The sequence below is a fragment of the Dendrobates tinctorius genome, unplaced genomic scaffold (genome assembly GCF_039654945.1).
Source record: "Dendrobates tinctorius isolate UK_male_01 unplaced genomic scaffold, ASM3965494v1 ptg000028l, whole genome shotgun sequence".
Lineage (NCBI taxonomy): Eukaryota > Metazoa > Chordata > Amphibia > Anura > Dendrobatidae > Dendrobates > Dendrobates tinctorius.
The window spans coordinates 92179949-92201158 of NW_027361696.1; the positions used below are offsets into that span (position 1 = coordinate 92179949).

General features: G+C 44.2%; 1 protein-coding gene across 2 annotated transcripts in view; it reads left to right on the top strand.

Moving 5' to 3' along the window:
• Nucleotides 1-21210, top strand: part of LOC141085633 (protein kinase C gamma type-like) — a 779251-nt gene that overhangs the window by 521211 nt on the left and 236830 nt on the right. The window lies entirely within an intron of this gene.

Genomic DNA, 21210 nt, shown 5'->3' on the forward strand with positions numbered 1-21210 from the left:
ATATTATTTAATAACTCCTGGGTTATAGGACTTGGGTATAAGACAATTTTACTTTACTGTTGACTATGGTGCCTAAAATCTAACATTATCTTCCTAAACTCCTTATCAAGATATATGTTTCAACTGTCTATGGGGGCAAAATCAAGCAAGGTCCATGTGAACCCTTTCTCTAGGATAGAATTATCTTTTTACATCCTTCTTCCTAAAACTAAAATAATAATGAAAATATCCAAAATGAAAAGAGAAGTAATGCCATAAAATCAATAGCCTTTATTATAACAATCATATAAACATAAAAACACTAAAAGGAGATACATGTCCAATGCCACCCAATAAGGAAAGTGCATATATTGCCTCCTGTCAATCAAATACCTCACCCCCCAAGACGATGCTAGAGCGAAACGCGCGTCGGGGATCTGTGCTCAATAAAGTTGTATGTTTTTGTGTATGCTCTATGCACTTTACTGTTAGTAGGTAGACCTGGCTGGGGCTTGATGGTTAGTATACTGGTTACCAGACCGCCCTACATATGCTCTGATTTTTGGCACTTAGTGTTGGATTTATATATCTGTGCAGCTGCACTTTGCACTGTAAGTAGGTACACCTAGCTGGGGCTTGAGGGTCAACATACTATTCACCAGACCGCAATACATATGCTCTGACTTTTTGGCACATAGTGTGAGACCTATATATCTGTACCGCTGCACTCTGCAATTTATGTACCTTTTAGATAACATGTATATTGAGAGCCATTTTCTCATTTACATCTATGTATGCATGGAGCTCTAGTAACTCTGAGTGATTAGTTACACTCTACCTTGAGCATTGTTGTGGGTTACTACTTATTTGTGAAATATTTTTTCAGTGGGATTATATTAGTGCTAACTGGTGTGGATATTGTGTCATTTATAGAGTGCTTTACAGACAAACATTTAGTGGAGCATTTATGCATGTTTGCAGCCATTACACTATGTCCATATCTATGTACTGTATGCTCTGCTGAGGTGTTTGTTTGACATGAGGCAATATATGCACTTTCCTTATTGGGTGGCATTGGACATGTATCTCCTTTTTTATGTTTATATGATTGTTATAATAAAGGCTATTGATTTTATGGCATCACTTCTCTATTCGTTTTGGATTTTTTGATGTATAGAAGTGCCATTAATGTAGGCCCTATTCCTTTGGATTTTGCTTTATTTTAAAATAATAATGAAATGTTTGTCATGAATATACATGTATTTAATTTGACATATTTTGATGATAAACTAAAATTAAGAAAATGTCACTAAGTTTCAGTTGCAGTCTTATTTCCTTTATTTGTTTTTAAAAACCTCTGAAGTGAAGTTATTGCTTGATCCAAATTTCAGTTTTCTGTCACCCAGTAATATAGCTTGTACATAAGGGTTATGTGTATCCAGGATGCTGCTGTTTCCATTAGCTCATATATCAGCACAACTTCTATCCTGAACTTATTTTCATGTGTTTTCTATAGGCTGTTTTCTTTGCCCTCCCTGAAACTGCAAATACTTTTTCCCCTCTCCACTTTTGCCATTTGTATATAACCCCTTCCCTGATGCTATTTCTTACACTAAGAGAAGAAAGTGAGAGAGGAGAGCCATCAGAACTGAGTGAGCAGAAGCAATGAAAGAGTTGTACATTTTTTTCAAGAGCACTCAGCTAGATAAAGGATTTACAGACACTCTGCAGCAGTAAAATGGTAGAACTGAAACATTTTTAATGACAACTGTTTAGAATGTTGCTTAAATTTGCATGTAGGAATCAAATCTGTGAGAAGGTATACATAAATTTAACTCTATCTGGGGTTGGCTGTAGACAAAGTGGGGCCCTTGGCAAAAGTTTAAAGTGGGATCCTAAATGCACACTCATTGTACCATCACACTCAAACATTTTGGTTGCATTTACATGCTCCTGGTTAAGACCATTAAATGAGCAAGATGGACAATATTGAAGTTGTTTGGAGTTTGTTTCCCGGCCTCTTTACATGGGCTGATGAAGAGCGATGGGGACCAAACAATCGCTAATAGGACAATCTGTGGTATCACAGTACCTGGTGTACTGCTACTGAGTGAAACAGTTGTTGTGTGGCAGTAGATTTGTTCCATTGTGCTACATCTCACACTGAAGAGGGGCAGTACCCTGAAACAGGTGTCCGCAAACTGAGATTCTGGTTTTGACTTTTATCCTAATTATCATGTGACAAGGCTTGTTAAAGAGTCAATTTTAGATTGTGAGCCTTCGTGGGCAGGGTCTTCTCTCCTCCTGTACCAGTTATGACTTGAATTGTTTAACATTATTGTACTTGTTTTTATTATGTATACCCCTCCTTACATGTAAAGCGCCATGGAATAAGTGGTGCTATAACAATAAATAATAATAAAAATAATAATAATAATAATTTTGACTTTTAGGGTTGCTACTTCCAATACGTGGCACTAGCGCTCTAGTCCTCTTCCTTTCTCAAGATGAGATTTGCATCTCAAACTACTTCAGGCACTGTGAGTTAGGCGATGTAATACACTGCATGTGCATACACTGAGGATTCATAAATGTGCATTGTGCTTTGCTGCCGTCTACTGGTCAAGGTATGCATATGAATTTAGGTGACTAATCTCCTCACAACAAGCTACCATAGAAATGGCTGGGTGGAGCCTCCTAGCTCAATGCACACACTTCCTGTGAGCTGCTACAAACCAGTCTAGTCCTGTCTAGTCAAGGGAGAGGAAGGAAGCAGCACTGCTCCCTGAATCCTTCCAGTCCACACTGAGGGGACATCATTCTCCACACAGTCGCCTCCATAAAGGATTGAAGCTTCAAACATTTAGGAAAGCTGAAGTTGAACAAGTGTTTTCCTGCATACTGATTTTTCCTATATACTTTTAGCAAGAATCAGTTCCATGTGTCTTCCACAAGTCAAACTTTGGCCGACCTACTCCTTGCAATAGGGAACGGTAGGGCCAAAACCATGAGAACTTACACACTACTTTTATGTCACCATGGGAGCCAACCTGTGAAGATCCCTTCATCAGTATAGTATTTCCTGGACATTGAATAATATTACCTCTAGTAGCAAGTGGAAAAACATGTGCTCCAGCCACCCTGAGAGACTCTAAAGCTGCCTCATAAGGAGAAGACACCTTCCTTCGTACCTACCATATGCAATGTAACCTATACTGTGAGCTAGCGGCACTTTCCCTTTAAATGAGAGACTACCATTAGAGTTGAGCGAAACGGGTCGAACAATTTCAAAAGTTGCCGACTTTTGGCAAAGTCGGGTTTCATGAAACGAAACCCGACCCTAGAATGACGTCGGCCACGAGGTCGGCGACTTACGCGCCAAAGTCGCGTTTCAAAAGTTTGTTTAGCGCTCTTTTTCAGCCAATCAGGATCCACGGACACTGTGGGCAACGTGATGACATAGGCAGGGGTCGCCACCATCTTTCAGAAGGGCATGCAAGTGATTGGCTTGCTTTGATAGGCGTCACAGGGGTTATAAAAGGGCGTGCACGCCGACCGCCATCTTACTTCTGCCGATCTTAGCATAGGGAGAGGTTGCTGATTCTGTAGGGAGAGCGTTAGGCAGGGAAGAAGAAAAAAAAACTGCTTCTGCTGCTAGCGATTTTGCCTGTGCAACACACCAGTCACTGTGTGTGCAGTGCAAGGGGAGGCTATATTGTGGTGGATCAGCGGTGTTAGTTGTTAGGCTGCCTTCTAAGGCTTCCTGACAGCTGCATTGCTGATTCCCTACTGCTCTGCAAACTGCTTTTTTAAAAGCAATCCCAATTTTTTTTGTCCTGCTAAGGTACTGAGCGTGCATTTATTCACACCATACAGCGGTGTACGCTCCTCACACAGTACCGTGTAACGGCTGTTATCACAGCCACAGTAAAGCTATCTGTGTGTCACTGTGGAGGACTTGTTCCGTTCTTACAGACCTACACTCTAGGGAGATTCCTATTCTGCCCAATTCTACAATTCACTTTTTTCACACCTGTGCCATCGAGCCTGTGACATAGCGCTCTGATATTCAGTGGGCCTCACACAATCCAAAAGTGTCCAGTGTCCACAAGTGTCTGCAGAAATTCAAAATCTCCCTTATCCTGTAGTCACTTTTTTCACACCTGCTGCATCGAGCCTGTGACATAGCGCTCTGATATTCATTGGGCCTCACACAATCCAAAAATGTCCAGTGTCTGCAGAAATTCAAAATCTCCCTTATCCTGTAGTCACTTTTTTTAACACCTGCTGCATCGAGCCTGTGACATAGCGCTCTGATATTCATTGGGCCTCACACAATCCAAAAGTGTCCAGTGTCCACAAGTGTCTGCAGAAATTCAAAATCTCCCTTATCCTGTAGTCACTTTTTTCACACCTGTGCCATCGAGCCTGTGACATAGCGCTGTGATATTCAGTGGGCCTCACACAATCCAAGTGTCCAGTGTCCACAAGTGTCAAAATCTCCCTTATCCTGTAGTCACTTTTTTCACACCTGTGCCATCGAGCCTGTGACATAGCGCTGTGATATTCAGTGGGCCTCGCACAATCCAAGTGTCCAGTGTCCACAAGTGTCTGCAGAAATTCAAAATCTCCCTTATCCTGTAGTCACTTTTTTCACACCTGTGCCATCGAGCCTGTGACATAGCACTGTAATATTCAGTGGGCCTCACACAATCCAAGTGTCCAGTGTCCACAAGTGTCTGCAGAAATTCAAAATCTCACAGAAATTCAAAATCTCCCTTATCCTGTAGTCACTTTTTTCACACCTGTGCCATCGAGCCTGTGACATAGCACTGTGATATTCAGTGGGCCTCACACAATCCAAGTGTCCAGTGTCCACAAGTGTCGGCAGAAATTCAAAATCTCACAGAAATTCAAAATCTCCCTTATCCTGTAGTCACTTTTTTCACACCTGTGCCATCGAGCCTGTGACATAGCGCTGTGATATTCAGTGGGCCTCACACAATCCAAGTGTCCAGTGTCCACAAGTGTCTGCAGAAATTCAAAATCTCCCTTATCCTGTAGTCACTTTTTTCACACCTGTGCCATCGAGCCTGTGACATAGCACTGTGATATTCAGTGGGCCTCACACAATCCAAGTGTCCAGTGTCCACAAGTGTCTGCAGAAATTCAAAATCTCCCTTATCCTGTAGTCACTTTTTTCACACCTGCTGCATCGAGCCTGTGACATAGCGCTGTGATATTCAGTGGGCCTCACACAATCCAAGTGTCCACAAGTGTCTGCAGAAATTCAAAATCTCCCTTATCCTGTATTCACTTTTTTCACACCTGTGCCATCGAGCCTGTGACATAGCGCTGTGATATTCAGTGGGCCTCACACAATCCAAGTGTCCAGTGTCCACAAGTGTCTGCAGAAATTCAAAATCTCCCTTATCCTGTAGTCACTTTTTCACACCTGTGCCATCGAGCCTGTGACATAGCACTGTGATATTCAGTGGGCCTCACACAATCCAAGTGTCCAGTGTCCACAAGTGTCTGCAGAAATTCAAAATCTCACAGAAATTCAAAATCTCCCTTATTCTGTAGTCACTTTTTTCACACCTGTGCCATCGAGCCTGTGACATAACACTGTGATATTCAGTGGGCCCCACACAATCCAAGTGTCCAGTGTCCACAAGTGTCTGCAGAAATTCAAAATCTCACAGAAATTCAAAATCTCCCTTATCCTGTAGTCACTTTTTTCACACCTGTGCCATCGAGCCTGTGACATAGCACTGTGATATTCAGTGGGCCTCACACAATCCAAGTGTCCAGTGTCCACAAGTGTCTGCAGAAATTCAAAATCTCCCTTATCCTGTAGTCACTTTTTTCACACCTGTGCCATCGAGCCTGTGACATAGCGCTGTGATAGTCAATGGGCCTCACACAATCCAAGTGTCCAGTGTCCACATGTGTCTGCAGAAATTCAAAATCTCCCAGAAATTAAAAATCTCCCTTATCCTGTAGTCACTTTTTTCACACCTGTGCCATCGAGCCTGTGACATAGCGCTCTGATATTCAGTGGGCCTCACACAATCCAAAAGTGTCCAGTGTCCACTAGTGTGTGCAGAAAATCTAAATCTCCCCTGTCCTATAGACACCTTGTACCTTGTTTTACATTACTATATAGTTTGTTGGATTTTGTCTACATTTCTACCAAAAATGAGGAAGGCTGGTGGAAGAGGCCGTGGAATTGGGCGGGGGTTGGCAGCTGGTAAACACCATGGTGGTGGAAATGATGGTAGTGGCAAAAGCAAAATAGGACCGAATGCAGGAGGTGTTGAGCCTGCGTCATCGTCTGGCTCCATAAGGCTTCGAAGGCTTAGTTTTCTAGGAGTTGGCAAACCGCTTTTAATGCCAGAGCATCAGGAAAAAGTTTTGTCTTACATTGCTGACTCAGCCTCCAGCTCTATCGCCTCCTCTTCTGAAGTTGTAAAAAGTAAAAACACTGAGTCGTCATTGGAGGCTCATGTTCATGAACCACACCTTTCCTTGTGTCCTTCACCACAACCAAGATTGAAGGATGACGCAGGCCATACTACTGATTACTCCATGGAGCTGTTTTCACATACCATGCCTGGATTATCAAGTGAAATGGTGAATTACCCAGGCCAAGATGAATCTGACATGGAGTGCACTGATGCACAGCCGCTTATAGATGATTCTGCTGGTACATTCACTCAGAGCACTACATTGTCCTCGCAGTGTACAGAGCCAGATTCTGACCCTGATGAGACTCAGGTGCCCCTTCCCGCACACTATACCACCATACACGGTGACACAAAGGAAGGTGCACATGACATTGAAGAGGAGGTGATGGATGACCCAGTTGTTGACCCAGATTGGCATCCATTGGGGGAAGAGGGTGCTGCTTCCAATAGCTCAGATGAGGAGCATCCACAGCAGACATCAACATCGCAACAGCTGTTATCTGGCAGGCCCGGAGCACTCCAAAGACACGTTCCAAAAATCAAAAGAGTTGCTGGACAGCTTGTCCAGAGGGTCAAAACATCACAGCGTGCTAGGCCGCAAAATGTCTGCCAAAGTAGGAAGAGTGCAGTGTGGCACTTTTTTGAACAAAATCCTCATGATCAGGCCAAGGCTATCTGTAAGAAGTGCGCAAAGACCTTTAGCCGAGGGAAAAATCTGAAAAATTTGAATACCAGTTGCATGCTTAGACATTTAACCAGCATGCACTTGCAAGCGTGGACACAACACCAAACCTCAAGTGCCACATGTGCAACTGATCACAAAGAAGGTAGTCAGCAACGCTACATTGTTTCCCCCACTGTAAGCCCACCGGTTAGCACAGCAGCAAATGTTGAGGTGTCGTTGCAAGGCCACAGCAGTCAGGGAATCCCACTGTTATAGCAACGAAATACTGAATCTAGGCCATCAGAAAGAACACCAACTCCATCACCATCATCAACCCTCTCTCAGTCTGCCCTGTCCACCGCTACTTCTACCATATGCAGCTCTCAAGTCCAGCTCACCCTCCCAGACACTATGAGTAGGTCAAGAAAGTACTCAGTCTCTCATCCGCGTACACTGGGTTTGAACGCCCACATTGCCAAACTAATCTCGTTTGAGATGATGCCCTATCGGTTGGTGGAAAGCGCAGCTTTCCGCGAACTCATGGCCTATGCAATACCACGCTATGACCTACCCAGTCGCCACTTCTTCTCTCGCAAAGCCATCCCAGCCCTCCACCATCATGTGAAAGACCGCATTGTCCATGCACTCAAGCAGTCAGTGAGTGGAAAGGTGCACCTCACAACTGATGCATGGTCCAGTCGGCATGGCCAGGGCCGTTACGTGTCCATCACTACGCACTGGGTTAATGTGGTGGATGCAGGGTCCACAGGGGACAGCGGTGGTGGGACAGTGCTGCCTAGCCCACGGTATAGGAAACAGTTGGCTGTAGGCGTTCCACCCTCCTCCTCCTCCTCCTCCAGAAGCGAAAGCTCGTCCACAGAGCGCAGTCGTACGAGCACTCCATCTGCAGCTGCCACTGTTGCACACAAGGTGTCCCCCTATCGAGCAGCTAGTGGAAAGCGTCAGCAGGCTGTGTTGCAGATGATGTGTTTGGGCGACAGACACACCGCCGAGGTGCTGGCCGAGTACTTGAAGCGACAAACTGAGTCATGGCTGGGCAGTGTACATCTTGAGGCAGGCAAGGTAGTTAGTGATAACGGCCGTAATTTTGTGGCAGCCATAGCCCTTTCAAAACTCAGCCACATACCTTGCTTGGCTCACACCTTGAACCTGGTGGTGCAGTGCTTCCTCAAAAATTATCCGGAGTTAACAGCCCTGCTCCAGAAGGTGCGAAGACTGTGCGCGCACATCCGCCGGTCGCCTGTACACTCCGTTCGTATGCAGAAGCTGCAGCGATTGCTCCACCTTCCCAACCACCGCCTCATTATCGACATTGCAACAAGGTGGAACTCCACCCTGCACATGGTGGAGCGGCTGTGCGAGCAGAGGCAGGCCATAATGCATTTGTGGGAGGATACACGGCCAGGCACTTTGAGAGCAGACATGGAGTTGACAGGTGTGCAGTGGTCGAAGCTGAAAGACCTCTGTAAAGTCCTTCAGTGTTTTGAGGAATGCACACGGCTGGTAAGCGCAGACGACGCCATCCTAAGCATGAGCATCCCACTTATGCGTCTGCTCATGCAAACTTTGACGCACCTTAAGGAGCAGGCGTCTGCAGCCAATGTTGACGAGGAGGAAGAGGTGGAGGGAATCCTTGATGACATTCAGCCATTGTCTGCTCAGGGACCTCTCCTGGACGAGTTGGAGGAAGAAGAGGAGGAGGAGGATGATGATGGGGATGATTACTTAGGGGAGGAGGATGCATCTCGTGGGGCAAGTGAAAATGTTGGCGTGGCAAGGTCTGGTACAGGGTTTGTGCGTGACTGGAGGGATGTGGATTTGCCAGAAAGTGCTCCTCCAAACAGCACTCGCAGTGCATCATTGACACCGGGAACATTAGCCCACATGTTAGATTATGCCTTGCGGATCCTAAAAAGAGACCCCCGCATTGCCAAAATGATGAACGATGACGACTACTGGTTGGCCAGCATCCTAGATCCACGCTATAAAGACAAATTACAAAACATCATGCCACAGGAGAACCTTGACCTAATATTGGCTAATAAACAAGCAACTCTGGTAAATCGGTTGCTTGAGGCATTCCCAGCACACAGCAGTGGTGATGGTTCTCACACGAGCCGTACGGGCCGGGGGCAGCTTGGCAGAGGTGTTCATGGTGCACACAGCAGAAGTGGCGTTGGAGACAGGGGTTTCATGACAATGTTGTGGACTGATTTTTCAAGTACCGCTCACACAACTGGTAATACAGCATCGATGGAAAGTGACAGGAGACAGCAGTTGTCAACTATGGTTACAAACTACTTTTCCTCCCATATCGATGTTCTCCCACACAGGTCATTCCCCTTTGACTATTGTGCTGCTAAACTGGACACCTGGCCTGAATTGGCACAATATGCCTTACAGGAGCTCGCTTGCCCAGCTGCAAGTGTGCTATCGGAAAGAGTCTTCAGTGCAGCTGGATCAATCCTGACAGAAAAAAGGACCCGTCTGTCAACCCAAAATGTGGATGATCTAACCTTCATTAAAATGAACCACGCATGGGTTTCCAAGGATTTTGTCCCACCTTCCCCTGATGACACATAGGGTGACAGAAAAATGGCTTGCTTTGGTCCACCTCTTCCTGGGACTTGACCTATTTCGCCTTTTGCATCAGCTGAATGTCCAACATCAACATATGCCACTTTCTAAAACTCCCTAACTGTGCAGCCTCCCCCCCCCATGGCCGGGGTCACCACCTAGCGCACGACACCGTGCGAGTGCCGTTGCCCTGGACAGGTGGGTAGGCCGACTCTTGGGCGCGGGCACTGGCACAGGGTCCCTCATAGTGCAATCAAGTGTCTCTGACGGTGGTGGTGCACACCCGCCGTCAGACACACCGCCGTACTATGAGGGGCCCAGTGCCAGTACCGACGCCCATGAGTGGGCCCCCGTTGCTTGGGCAGGGCCCCAGCACTTGCAATCTTTACCTCTCCCTGCTCCTCCGCTGTGTAGTCTGGGCCGTCAAATCCATACTGTGCCTGACACCGTCTGAGCCTGCCTCCTGATGTATAGACATATCTTTTGAATGTGTACGCTATCCATACATGTTATCCGGGGATACAGTACCCTTTCTCATCTTTGTGCAATCACTTGCAAGCCATACTGGGCCTAACACCGTCTGAGCCTGCCTCCTGATGTATAGACATATCTTTTGAATGTGTACCCTATCCCTACATGTTATCCGGGGATACGGTACCCTTTCTCACCTTTGTGCAATCACGTGTAACCCATACTGGGTGTGAGAACGGCTGGCGAGCTGTTAAGCAAGCTACAGCACCTGTGGTTTGCACACGTAAGTTTTTCATTTTTTTCAGTAATGACGGTTAGGCCTAATTCCGGAACTGCGGTTGACCTGCACTTACTGGGAAATCATCGTTCGCGAGTAATAATTGTAATCAGTGATCCCCATCACTAACGTTGTTCAGCGGGTTATCTGCACCTGTAAGCGACAAACGCTGGCCTTTTCAGTGTAGCGCACATGCAGCCACGGACATGTAACGGCATGACACACCAGTTATTGGCCAATCTCATGTGCCAGAGCCTCACGTGTCCCTCTAGTAAGCCAGACTCGGACCGCGGGGCATGACGGAGTCTCGTTCGTTAACGGAATTAAGCTTGCAATGTGTGCATCTGTTTTGTAGCTGGCATGGTTGAGGTTGCCCGTGTTGAGTCAAATTACTCCGTAGGCTCCACTCCTGGTGGTGCCCTTCTGGACATTCCTTTAAGGTTCAGCTTTGCAACCATACTGCCCACGTAAAACAAACACTTTGCCTTCATGAACGCTGTTTGGAGGGTCATGACTCGTGGGAATAATGCCGCCCAATCATTTAACCTGCTAGAGAGATCCTTCGTTGCTCCCAAGCATGACATCACACTCCCTAGGAGGAAGGTAATGCCACTGTGGCGACCGTACTCCTGGGGGCGACACAAGTGCACTGATGCCCAGCCACTGCTCGATGAATCTGCTGGTACATTGACCCAGACCACTACAATCCCCTCGCACGCTACCCGGCCTGAATCTGACCCTGATGAAACTCAGGTTACCCTTCCCATATACAGTTCCATCTTACACGGTGACAAACAGGAAGCTGCAGATGAAAGTGCAGGTTCGGCCCACCCGCCATCAGACACACCACCGTACTATCAGGGGCCCTGTGCCAGTGCCGTCGCCAACGAGTGGGCCCCCCTGCTTTCTCAGGATCACAGCACTTGCAAGGTTGAAATACTTTGCAGTGAGATGGAAGATGGGGACGACGAGGAGTCCAGACTAGTACAGGGATTCCCTAGCGAGGAGACTTATTTGATTGTTTTCAATGTTGGGACAGCAATTTTTGGGGAGCACTATACTCTGGAGAATGATAGATGGGGCCCACCATACACTGGAACATTCCAAAGGTTGACATCAGACACTGGAGCAGCATTTACAGGGCCCATTATACACTAGAGCATTAGAAATGGGGCCCATTATGTTTGGAGCATTATTTGGGCCCATAAGACAGTGGAGCTTCATCCATGGGGACCAACATATACTGTAGCATTATGTGGAGATCATCATATACTGTTTCAAACATTATATGGGACCAATGATTCTGTATGGAGAAATAGATGGGCCTCGTCATGAGATGTAAAAAGTGAAGTATTTTTCATTGTACTATACCGCTATTTCTCTGCCGTATCGGAGCATGATGAGTTGTGGTATTATGTGTTAAAGGGGCGCTCTTTCGCCCAGGGCACATGAAAACCTGGAGCCAGTCCTACCCCCCCACAACTTTAGCCAAATAACCCCCATTTTTCAGTGCGTAACTTGTATTATGAAGTTAACTAAGGTTGACCAGCTTAAGTAAGAAGAATTGATGCTTTTGGCATTCAAATGAGCACTGTAGGTGTGTTTCCTGTCCTCCTCTCACTGCCGACTTTTATTCCCCATTGACTTACATTGGGTTTCGTGTTTCGGGACGACCCCGACTTTTCCCTATAATCGGCCGATCTTGCTCGACCCGACTTTTGGAAAAGTCGGGTTTCACGAAACGAAACTCGACCATAAAAAACCAAAAGTCACTCAACTCTAACTACCATGTTTTCTGCTTCAGCAAAGTGTTACATTGACAAGCTCTCACATGTGTCTGACTGCTTAAGATTGCAGGAACATCACAGACGCTCCAACACCTGCACCCAGACACCATCTCTACAAGTGCGCTTCCGCGTGTCTTATACCATAAGTGCCACCTCCCACTACTGACAATTGTTGTGGACAAGAGGGAAGTGTTTCGGGGTCCAGTCACCTACTTCAGCAACCATAACATTAAAATCTGCTGACAGTGGAACTACATGTCCCAGCTGATCCCTCTGCAATATCTGGCTCCCCCCACAAGGCAAATCTGTCCCCTAACAGTATCATGTTATCAGCAGCACTTCTTCAGTTTGCATCATGTGCTGCTGAGAACATTGAGTTTTGTTCCACAATAAACTATCCAATCATCTGATGAATGAGCAGCATTCTGCTTGCTCATTGGGCGATTGCTGAAATGTTTACACCCATATAATCACTTATGCACTATTTATAAATGTGGATCCTACATATAGACTGCATGTGATACACACACTGCAAGTTACGCACACATAATGTATGTATACACACACATATATACACCGAGCACTCACCCACATATGTATACAAACAGCACACACGTATGAATACACAGAGCACATACAGGCACACACGCACATATAGACACTGATGAGCAAAAGGGTAACAATGTTTTGAACTTTTGAATTTCAGGCTCCATAACTCACCATCCACTTCACCTTCGAAAGTGAGCATGCCATCATTTTATAGACAATCATCTTGGCTGTCTCTTACATACATTTGACTTTTAACTATTTAGCATGTGATTAGTTATCCAGATTCTTATCATATCACAATATTGTTACAGTTTTGCTCCTAAAAAATCTGAAGTTCAATTTTTATTATTTTGTAAATCCATCTTTGGCTTTTCACACTGCCTGAATCCTTCTGGGCATGCTCTTGGTCAGATTCAAGCATGTCTCGATAAAAATTTGATCTCAGGTCTCTTCTACACATTCCCAAATTTGATGTATACTGGTCGACTCACTTGGGTATGTAAACAGCTTTTTCTTTAAGTCTTCTCACAAGTGTTCAATTGACTTGAGCTATGGGGACTCTGGGGGCAAATTCAGCTCCTCTACTCTACACTGTCATTGAACCATTTCTTTGTCAATCTCGACGCTTGCTTCAGGTCGTTGTCCTGATGGAACACTAGGTCGTCCATTTCATACCAATAGTACTCTAGTGTAAAAGTAACTCATCTTGTAGGATAATCACATATAGCTCAGCATTGAGATCACAACTAATCCTGGTCAAGTATCCTATGCCTTTGGCTGTGAAACAACTGTGGCACCCATGAGGGTTCAGTCGCCACACAGGTACTGCACCTCCTCCTGAGGTGTGGTGCCTCACTAACAGGTAAGATGGAAACACCTGACCAGACTCCAGCACCTGCACCCAGCACGGAAACCTTAGAACAGCAGAGCACCCTCTGTGGCCCCTGCTTGGTTCATGAAGGGTGCTGGGAGGTGGGTGGCGCTCAGATTGCACCAAAGAGGGGAAAGCTGACAGGAAGTTAGGTCAGATCCCCAGAGAGGGATGGAGTGAAAGGACGTAGATGCAGCAACCTCCTGTGAGCTGGAGCTGCTGGCAAAGAAGGGAAAGAGAAAGATCAGTTCTTCAGAAGAAAGAAAAGAACAGAACGTGAGGAGGAGAGAACTGGGATTGGAGCTAGAGCAGAGCTCATTCCTAAGTTTATGCACCAAAGGCTGGGCGTTGGTGTCCGAAGCTGTGTGTGATACTAATGATCCTACAGCAGAAACCGGAGGAATAGAAGTTGTGACCACTTTATTCCCACCTAAGACTCGATGACACAGTAGCAACGTGTGTGAGCTGGGACATGATTATAAGGAGTCCCCGAAATAGGCTACAGCTGCCTGTCATACGAGTGGAGTTCTGAGTAACTTGAGATAATTCATAACTACAAGTACTTCAGATTAGCGCTAGTAAGGAGACGTTCAGAAAAGGCACACGGAAGGGAGTGCTGGAAGGGTGTATTCCATCTGCCTGGGAGTTGGTTGAGCCCCTCACCTGAGGAACACGGCACTGAAGCGGGCACCTGTCTATGCCAGAAACATGAGTAAAGCATTGGAACTGCATTCAGCTGTGTCATTGCCTTCTTCCTGAGCCAACCCCTTCAGCACTGCTACATCTCTGTGCCTAAACACTACACCATCTACCTCAACATTTACTACAACTGCCCTGGGACTACAGCTCTGCCTGTGGAGAGCTATTACACCTCTGCTGCATCACACCATCTATCCCAGAGGATCTGCACTGCATCGCTGGTCACCTCTGACTAGAAACCACAGGTGACGTCACAAACTTATCTACTCATAAACTTTATTCCACCTATTTTACATGGACACCCAGGGCCACGGACCGGGTCATTGCCACCGCGACACATCCCCTTTAAGACACCGGCCCGGGACTGAGTAAGAATTCCCCACTTGCCCTGGGGATGATCCACAACCCCATATCATTAAGCTTCCTCCATCAAACTTGACAGTTCCTTCATATTCTCAATCCATCACCACCTTCTTCTCTTTTTCCTTCCAGAACCATTTGCACTCATCAGAGCATAGTCTATAAACTTGTGATCTCATTGCTCCAAATCACCAGCTTTCAATTGTATACTGTCCACTTTTTGTCCTTTTTTGCAAATTTGAACTGATGCTTCTAATGACAATATTAAAGTTAAGGCTTCTTCATCTTTTCTCTGACCACCATTCCAGACTTGTGTAAGTTGAATCGTACAGTGCTTGCATGGACGTCTGTGATCTCATTTTTATGAAGCGTACGATACACCTCCACTGCTGTGTTTGTCATGCCGAAACTTATAGACCTTGTGATAGGTTGACTTGTTGACTCCAATATTTTGCGTGGACATCCCACTCTTGGTTTGTGAATGGATGGATGATGGATTTCATTTTGTTTTCTTACAACTGTCATGGCACTCACATAGAATCATAGAATTGGAAGGGACCTCCTTGGCCATCTGGTCCAACCCCCTGCTCAAAGCAGGATTCGCTAAATCATCCCAGTCAGATGTCTGTCCAGCCTCTGTTTGAAGACTTCCATTGAAGGAGAACTCACCACTTCTCGTGGCAGCCTGTTCTACTCATTGATCACTCTAACTGTCAAAAAGTTTTTTCTAATATCTAATCTGTGTCTCCTCCCATTCAGTTTCATCCCATTGCTTCTAGTCTTTCCTTGTGCAAATGAGAATAAAGTTGATCCTTCTACAATGTGACAGCCCTTTAGATATTTGTAGACAGCTATTAAGTCTCCTCTCAGTCTTCTCTTTTGCAAACTAAACATTCCCAAATCCTGCAACCTTTCCTCATAAGACAGGGTTTGCAGAGCGGTCACCATTCTGGTCGCTCTTTTCTGAACTTGCTCCAGTTTGTTGATGTCTTTTTTAAAATGTGGTGCCCAAAACTGGACACAATATTCCAGATGAGGTCTGACCAAAGAGGAGTAGAGGGAAATAATGACTTCACGTGATCTAGACTGTATGCTTCTGTTAATACATCCTAGAATTGCATTTGCCTTTTTTGCTGATGCATCACACTGTTGACTCATATTCAGTCTGTAATCTATTAGTATACCCAAGTCTTTTTCACATGTGCTGTCACTTAGCCCTATTCCTCCCATTCTATATATGCTTTTTTCATTTTTATTGCCCAGATGGAGTACTTTGCATTTCTCCCTGTTAAAAACCATTCTGTTAGTTGCTTCCCACTTCTCCAGTTTATTTAAATCTTTTTGAATCCTCTGTCTTTCTTCTCTAGTATTAGCTATCCCTCCTAGCTTTGTGTCATCAGCAAATTTAATCAATTTACCCTCAATTCCTTCTTCTAAATCATTGATAAAGATGTTGAACAATACAGGGCCCAGGACAGAGCCCTGTGGTACCCCACTTGAGACATTCTTCCAACTGGATGTGCAGCCATTTACGACCACTCTTTGAGTCCGATCACTAAGCCAGTTATGAATCCACCTAACAGTTGCCTTGTCCATTCCATACTTAGTCATTTTTTCAATAAGGATTGTATGAGAGACTTTGTCAAATGCTTTGCTGAAGTCAAGATATACTATATCTACAGCATTTCCTTGATCCACCCAATCAGTGATACCGTCATAGAAGGAAATTAAGTTAGTCTGACATGACTTATTAGTTACAAACCCATGCTGACTCTGTTTAATCACTTCATTCTTATCCAGGTATTGACATACATGTTGTTTAATAATTTGTTCAAAGATCTTTCCTGGTATAGAAGTCAGACTCACCGGCCTATAGTTGCCTGGGTCCACCTTCTTCCCCTTTTTGAAGATAGGAACAACATTTGCTCTTCTCCAGTCTTCTGGCACTTCTCCTGTTCTCCAAGAATTTTCAAAGATTATGGAGAGGGGTTCAAAAATTTCTTCTGCTATCTCCTTCAGTACTCTGGGGTGTAATTCATCTGGACCTGGAGACTTGAATTCATTTAGGTTAGCTAAGTGTTTCCTCACTATCTTTCTGTTTATAGATATCCTGGATTCTTCTATTCCCTTAATAGGACAGTGAAGAACAGTTGATGTTACATTTCCTTTCTTAGAGAAAACAGATGCAAAATAGGAATTTAAAAGTTCAGCCTTCTCAACATCCTGTCTTACCATTTCATCATTTTCATCCTGTAAAAATCCTATAGCATCTTTGACTTTTCTTTTACTTTTGACATATCCCCAAAATCCTTTATTATTGCTTTTGACATCCCTTGCAAGCCTCAATTCATTTTCAGCTTTAGATAATCTGATTTGTGCCCTGCAGGTTCTGCAGACAGCATTATATTCTTCTTTAGATATGCCTCCCTCTTTCCATTTTATAAACATTTTTTTCTTCCTTTTTAGCATGTGCTTAAGTTCTGTGTTCATCCATCCTGGTTTCCTTAAATGCTTCCTATTCTTCCCTCTTTTCGGAATTGTTAACAACTGTGCTTTGAGAATTTCATTTTTCAAGATTTCCCATCCTTCCTGGACATTTTTGCCTTTAAGGATATCCAGCCATTGGATCCCTCCAATTCTCTTTCTGAATCCCTTAAAATCTGCCTTTCTGAAATCTAACCTTGACGTCTGAGTCTTCACAGGTCTTCCGCCTCTAGTTATCCAAAATTCTAAAATAGCATGGTCGCTACCTCCTAGGGTCCCAGCCACTTTTACCTCCTCAACCATTTCCTCCCTGTTTATAAGGATTAGATCCAAGGTAGCAGTTCCCCTTGTTTTCTCCCCTACCTTTTGGAAGATAAAGTTGTCAGCAAGAGAGGATAAGAATTTCCTTGACCTGTTAGTTTTGCCTGAGAGAGATTCCCAACAAATGTCTGGATAGTTGAAATCTCCCATGACAACTATGTCATATTTTTTGGAGAACTTGGCCATTTGATGCATAAAGAGTTCATCCATATCTTCAGCTTGCACAGGCGGCCTGTAGTAAATGCCTACAATGGTGTCCTTTCCATTGTTCTGTCCTTGTATTCTTACCCAAACAGTTTCCACAGAACTCCCAGTCTCTGAAGCTTCAATCTCTGTGCAGATATACACGTTTCTAGCATACAATGCGACACCCCCTCCTCGTTTATCAAGTCTGTTTCTTGCAAATAAGTTGTATCCTTCTAGTCTTGTATTCCAATCATGTGTATTGTCCCACCAAGTTTCAGTGATTCCAATGACATCATATTTCTTTTCCTGTGTTAGTAGTTCCAATTCTCCTTGTTTGTTGCCCATGCTTTGTGCATTAGTATAGAAACACTTTAGTTTGTGATTGGTTTCTCTTTCTCCAATATTTTTATTAATTAGATTCTTTCGTCTTTGTTCTTCCTTTCCACTTCTAATAGCAGAGTTCTCAATAGCATTTGTCAGATGTATGGCTTTTTCTGGTCTTTTGCTTCCCTTCCCATGTTGTTCTAGTTTAAAGCTCTCCATACAAGTGTAGCAAGGCGACTTCCAAATACATGCTTTCCAGTCTTCGTAAGGTGCACCCCATCTCTAGCAAGTAGTCCATCGTATAAGTAGTTCACTCCGTGATCCAGAAATCCAAATCGTTGCTGACGGCACCATCGACGTAGCCAGTTGTTCACCTGCAGAATCTTATTCCACCTCCTTGTTCCATGGCCATCCACTGGGAGGATGGAAGAGAAGACCACCTGCGCTCCCAGTTCTTTCACTTTCTTGCCTAAGTCTTCAAACTCTCTGCAGATGGTTTCCAGGTCGTTTCTTGCGGTGTCATTTGTCCCCACGTGTAGTAGCAGGAATGGGTAGTCATCTGTAGGTCTGAAGAGTCCTGATATCCTGTCAGACACATCTTTAATTTTTGCACCTGGAAGACAGCACATGTCTCTTGAAGTTATATCCGGTCTGCAGATAGCGGCCTCTGTTCCTCTCAACAGGGAATCCCCCATGACCACCACTCTCCGTTTGTTCTTCACAACATTTTTCTTTCTCCATCCAGGACTCTGAAGGCATACAAGGTTGCTGTTTGTTGGCAAAGTCTTATCCTGATGTATTTCTTCATCGTTTTCCTGCGTGAGAGCCTGGTACTGGTTTCTGAGAAGTATGGGTGCTGACTGCCTCCTGATCCTCCTGCTTCTCTGGGTCACATGTCTCCATTCCTCTGTTTCTTCAGGTGCACTTCGAATGTCTTCTCTTTCTGTAACATGAAGAGATAATTCTGCTCTGTCCAAGAACTCTTCACCTTCCTTAATGATCTTCAACGTAGCTAACCTCTCTTCGAGATTTTGCAACTTTTCCTCCAGCAGGGACACAAGCTTGCATTTGTGGCATGTGAAGTTTGGCTTTTCCACTGGTAAATCTGTGAACATGTAGCAAGAAATGCAGCTCACCAAATGGCTCCTGGCCTCTTCCATCTTGAGATTTCTTAAAAACGATGAAAGATGAGCCTGGTTTTCCGATTTCAGCTGCAACGGCCAAAACCCAGTGATCGTTGAGCTCGCGGAGACTCTTCACTTATCCCAGGAAGGCACTGGGAATATGCAAATGATCTCCTCAAGACTCTTCCCCTGATGCAGTTTGGCAATTTTCTTGGCTGAGAGACCACTATCGATGAGCTGGTTGAAATTGTCTTCAAGGCTGCTCCTTGATTCAAACCAGTGACCTTTCACTTGGAAATAATAATAATAAAAATTTTATTTCCATAGCGCCAACATATTCCGCAGCACTTTACATTTTTAGAGGGAAATTGTAGAGACAATAAAACACATTACAACATAGCAATAATCACATAAATCAACAGATACCAAGAGGAATGAGGGCCCTGCTCACAAGCTTACAATCTATGAGATCAACCTAATAACACACTGAGCTATTAGGTTATGTGCATACGTATGCAGAAAATTTCTGCATAAAAACAGGACTCCTTCCCAGAAAACGCGCTTTTTTTCTGCGCATTCTTGCCACGATTTCTTCCGCGCGTCCCCAGACACATAGAAAATAGCCAGAAATACAGAATTTACCGCAAAATTAATGAGCATGCTGCATTTTTTTACCACAAAGCGTTTTATCGCGGTAAAAAACGCATCAATCTGCACAAAAAGTGCAAAATGCATTAAAATGAATGGGAAGCGTCTTTTATGCGTTTTTTGAGCTGATTTTTTGGTACATCCACGGGAAAAACGCGAAAAAAAACACTGTGTGTGAACACAGCCTTAGAGCATGTGAGAATAGGTTGTAATTTGTAGTAGACAAGAGAAAAATAATTTTCCACCACCAGGAGCAAAACAGTATCAATGCAATGACATGACAAGAATCTGTGTAACTAATCATATGATAAATAGTTGCAAGTCAAGTTTTTGTATGAGATAGCCAAGATGGTTAGTAATGGTAGCTCATCAATAGCGGTCTCCCGGACAAGAAAATGTGAGTGCCATGACAGTTGGAAGAATACAAAATTAAGCCCTTCCATTCATTGAAAATCCAAGAGGTGGATATCCAGACAAAATGTCAGAGTCAACAAGTTAACTCATCACAAGGTCTACCATTTCTAGCATGACAAACATGGCAGTAGAGGTGGCTTGTATGCTTTGCAATAATGAGACCTAAATGCTGAGCTATATGTAAGAATAGGGGTGCCAAAACTTTTACATGCCATTATATCTTATAAGACAAATTACTTCTTACTCTCAAGTACTATGGGTATGAAAAGGATGACATGGTGATCCAGCACGACAGCGACCTGAAGCATACGTCGAGATTGACGAATAAATGGTTCAATGACAATTAAGTAGAGCTGGTGGATTGGCCTCCACAGTCCCCAGATTTCAACTCAATCGAACACTTGTGGGTAGAGTTGAAGAAAAACACTGTATTACATACCCAAGTGAGTTGACCAGTTTGCACTAACTTTGGGAACGTGAAGAAGAGTTTGGTTGAGACGTGTTTGATTCTGACTGAGATCATGACCAGAAGGATTCAGGCAGTCTTGAAAGCCAAAGGTGGATTTACAAAATACTGACAAAATAATAAAAATTAAAATGTAAATTTTTAGGATTAAAATAGTAACAATATAGTGACATGAATAGAATCTGCATAACTAAATATATTCTAAATAGTTGCAAGTCACGTCAAATTTTTGCATGAGATAGCAAAGATGATTGTCTATAAAGTGATGGTAGTCTCATGTTCGGCGCAATAGTTGATGATGAGATATGAAACCTGAAAGTCAAAACTTCAAAACATTGTTACCCTTTTGTTGCACTGCTCAAAAAAATAAAATAAACACTTAAACAATACAATGTAACGTCAAGTCAATCACATTTCTGCTAAATCAACCTGTCCAGTTGTGAAGCAACACAAATTGTGAATTATTTTCTCTTGTTGTTGTGCAAATGGAACAGACAAAATGTGGAAATGATAGGAAA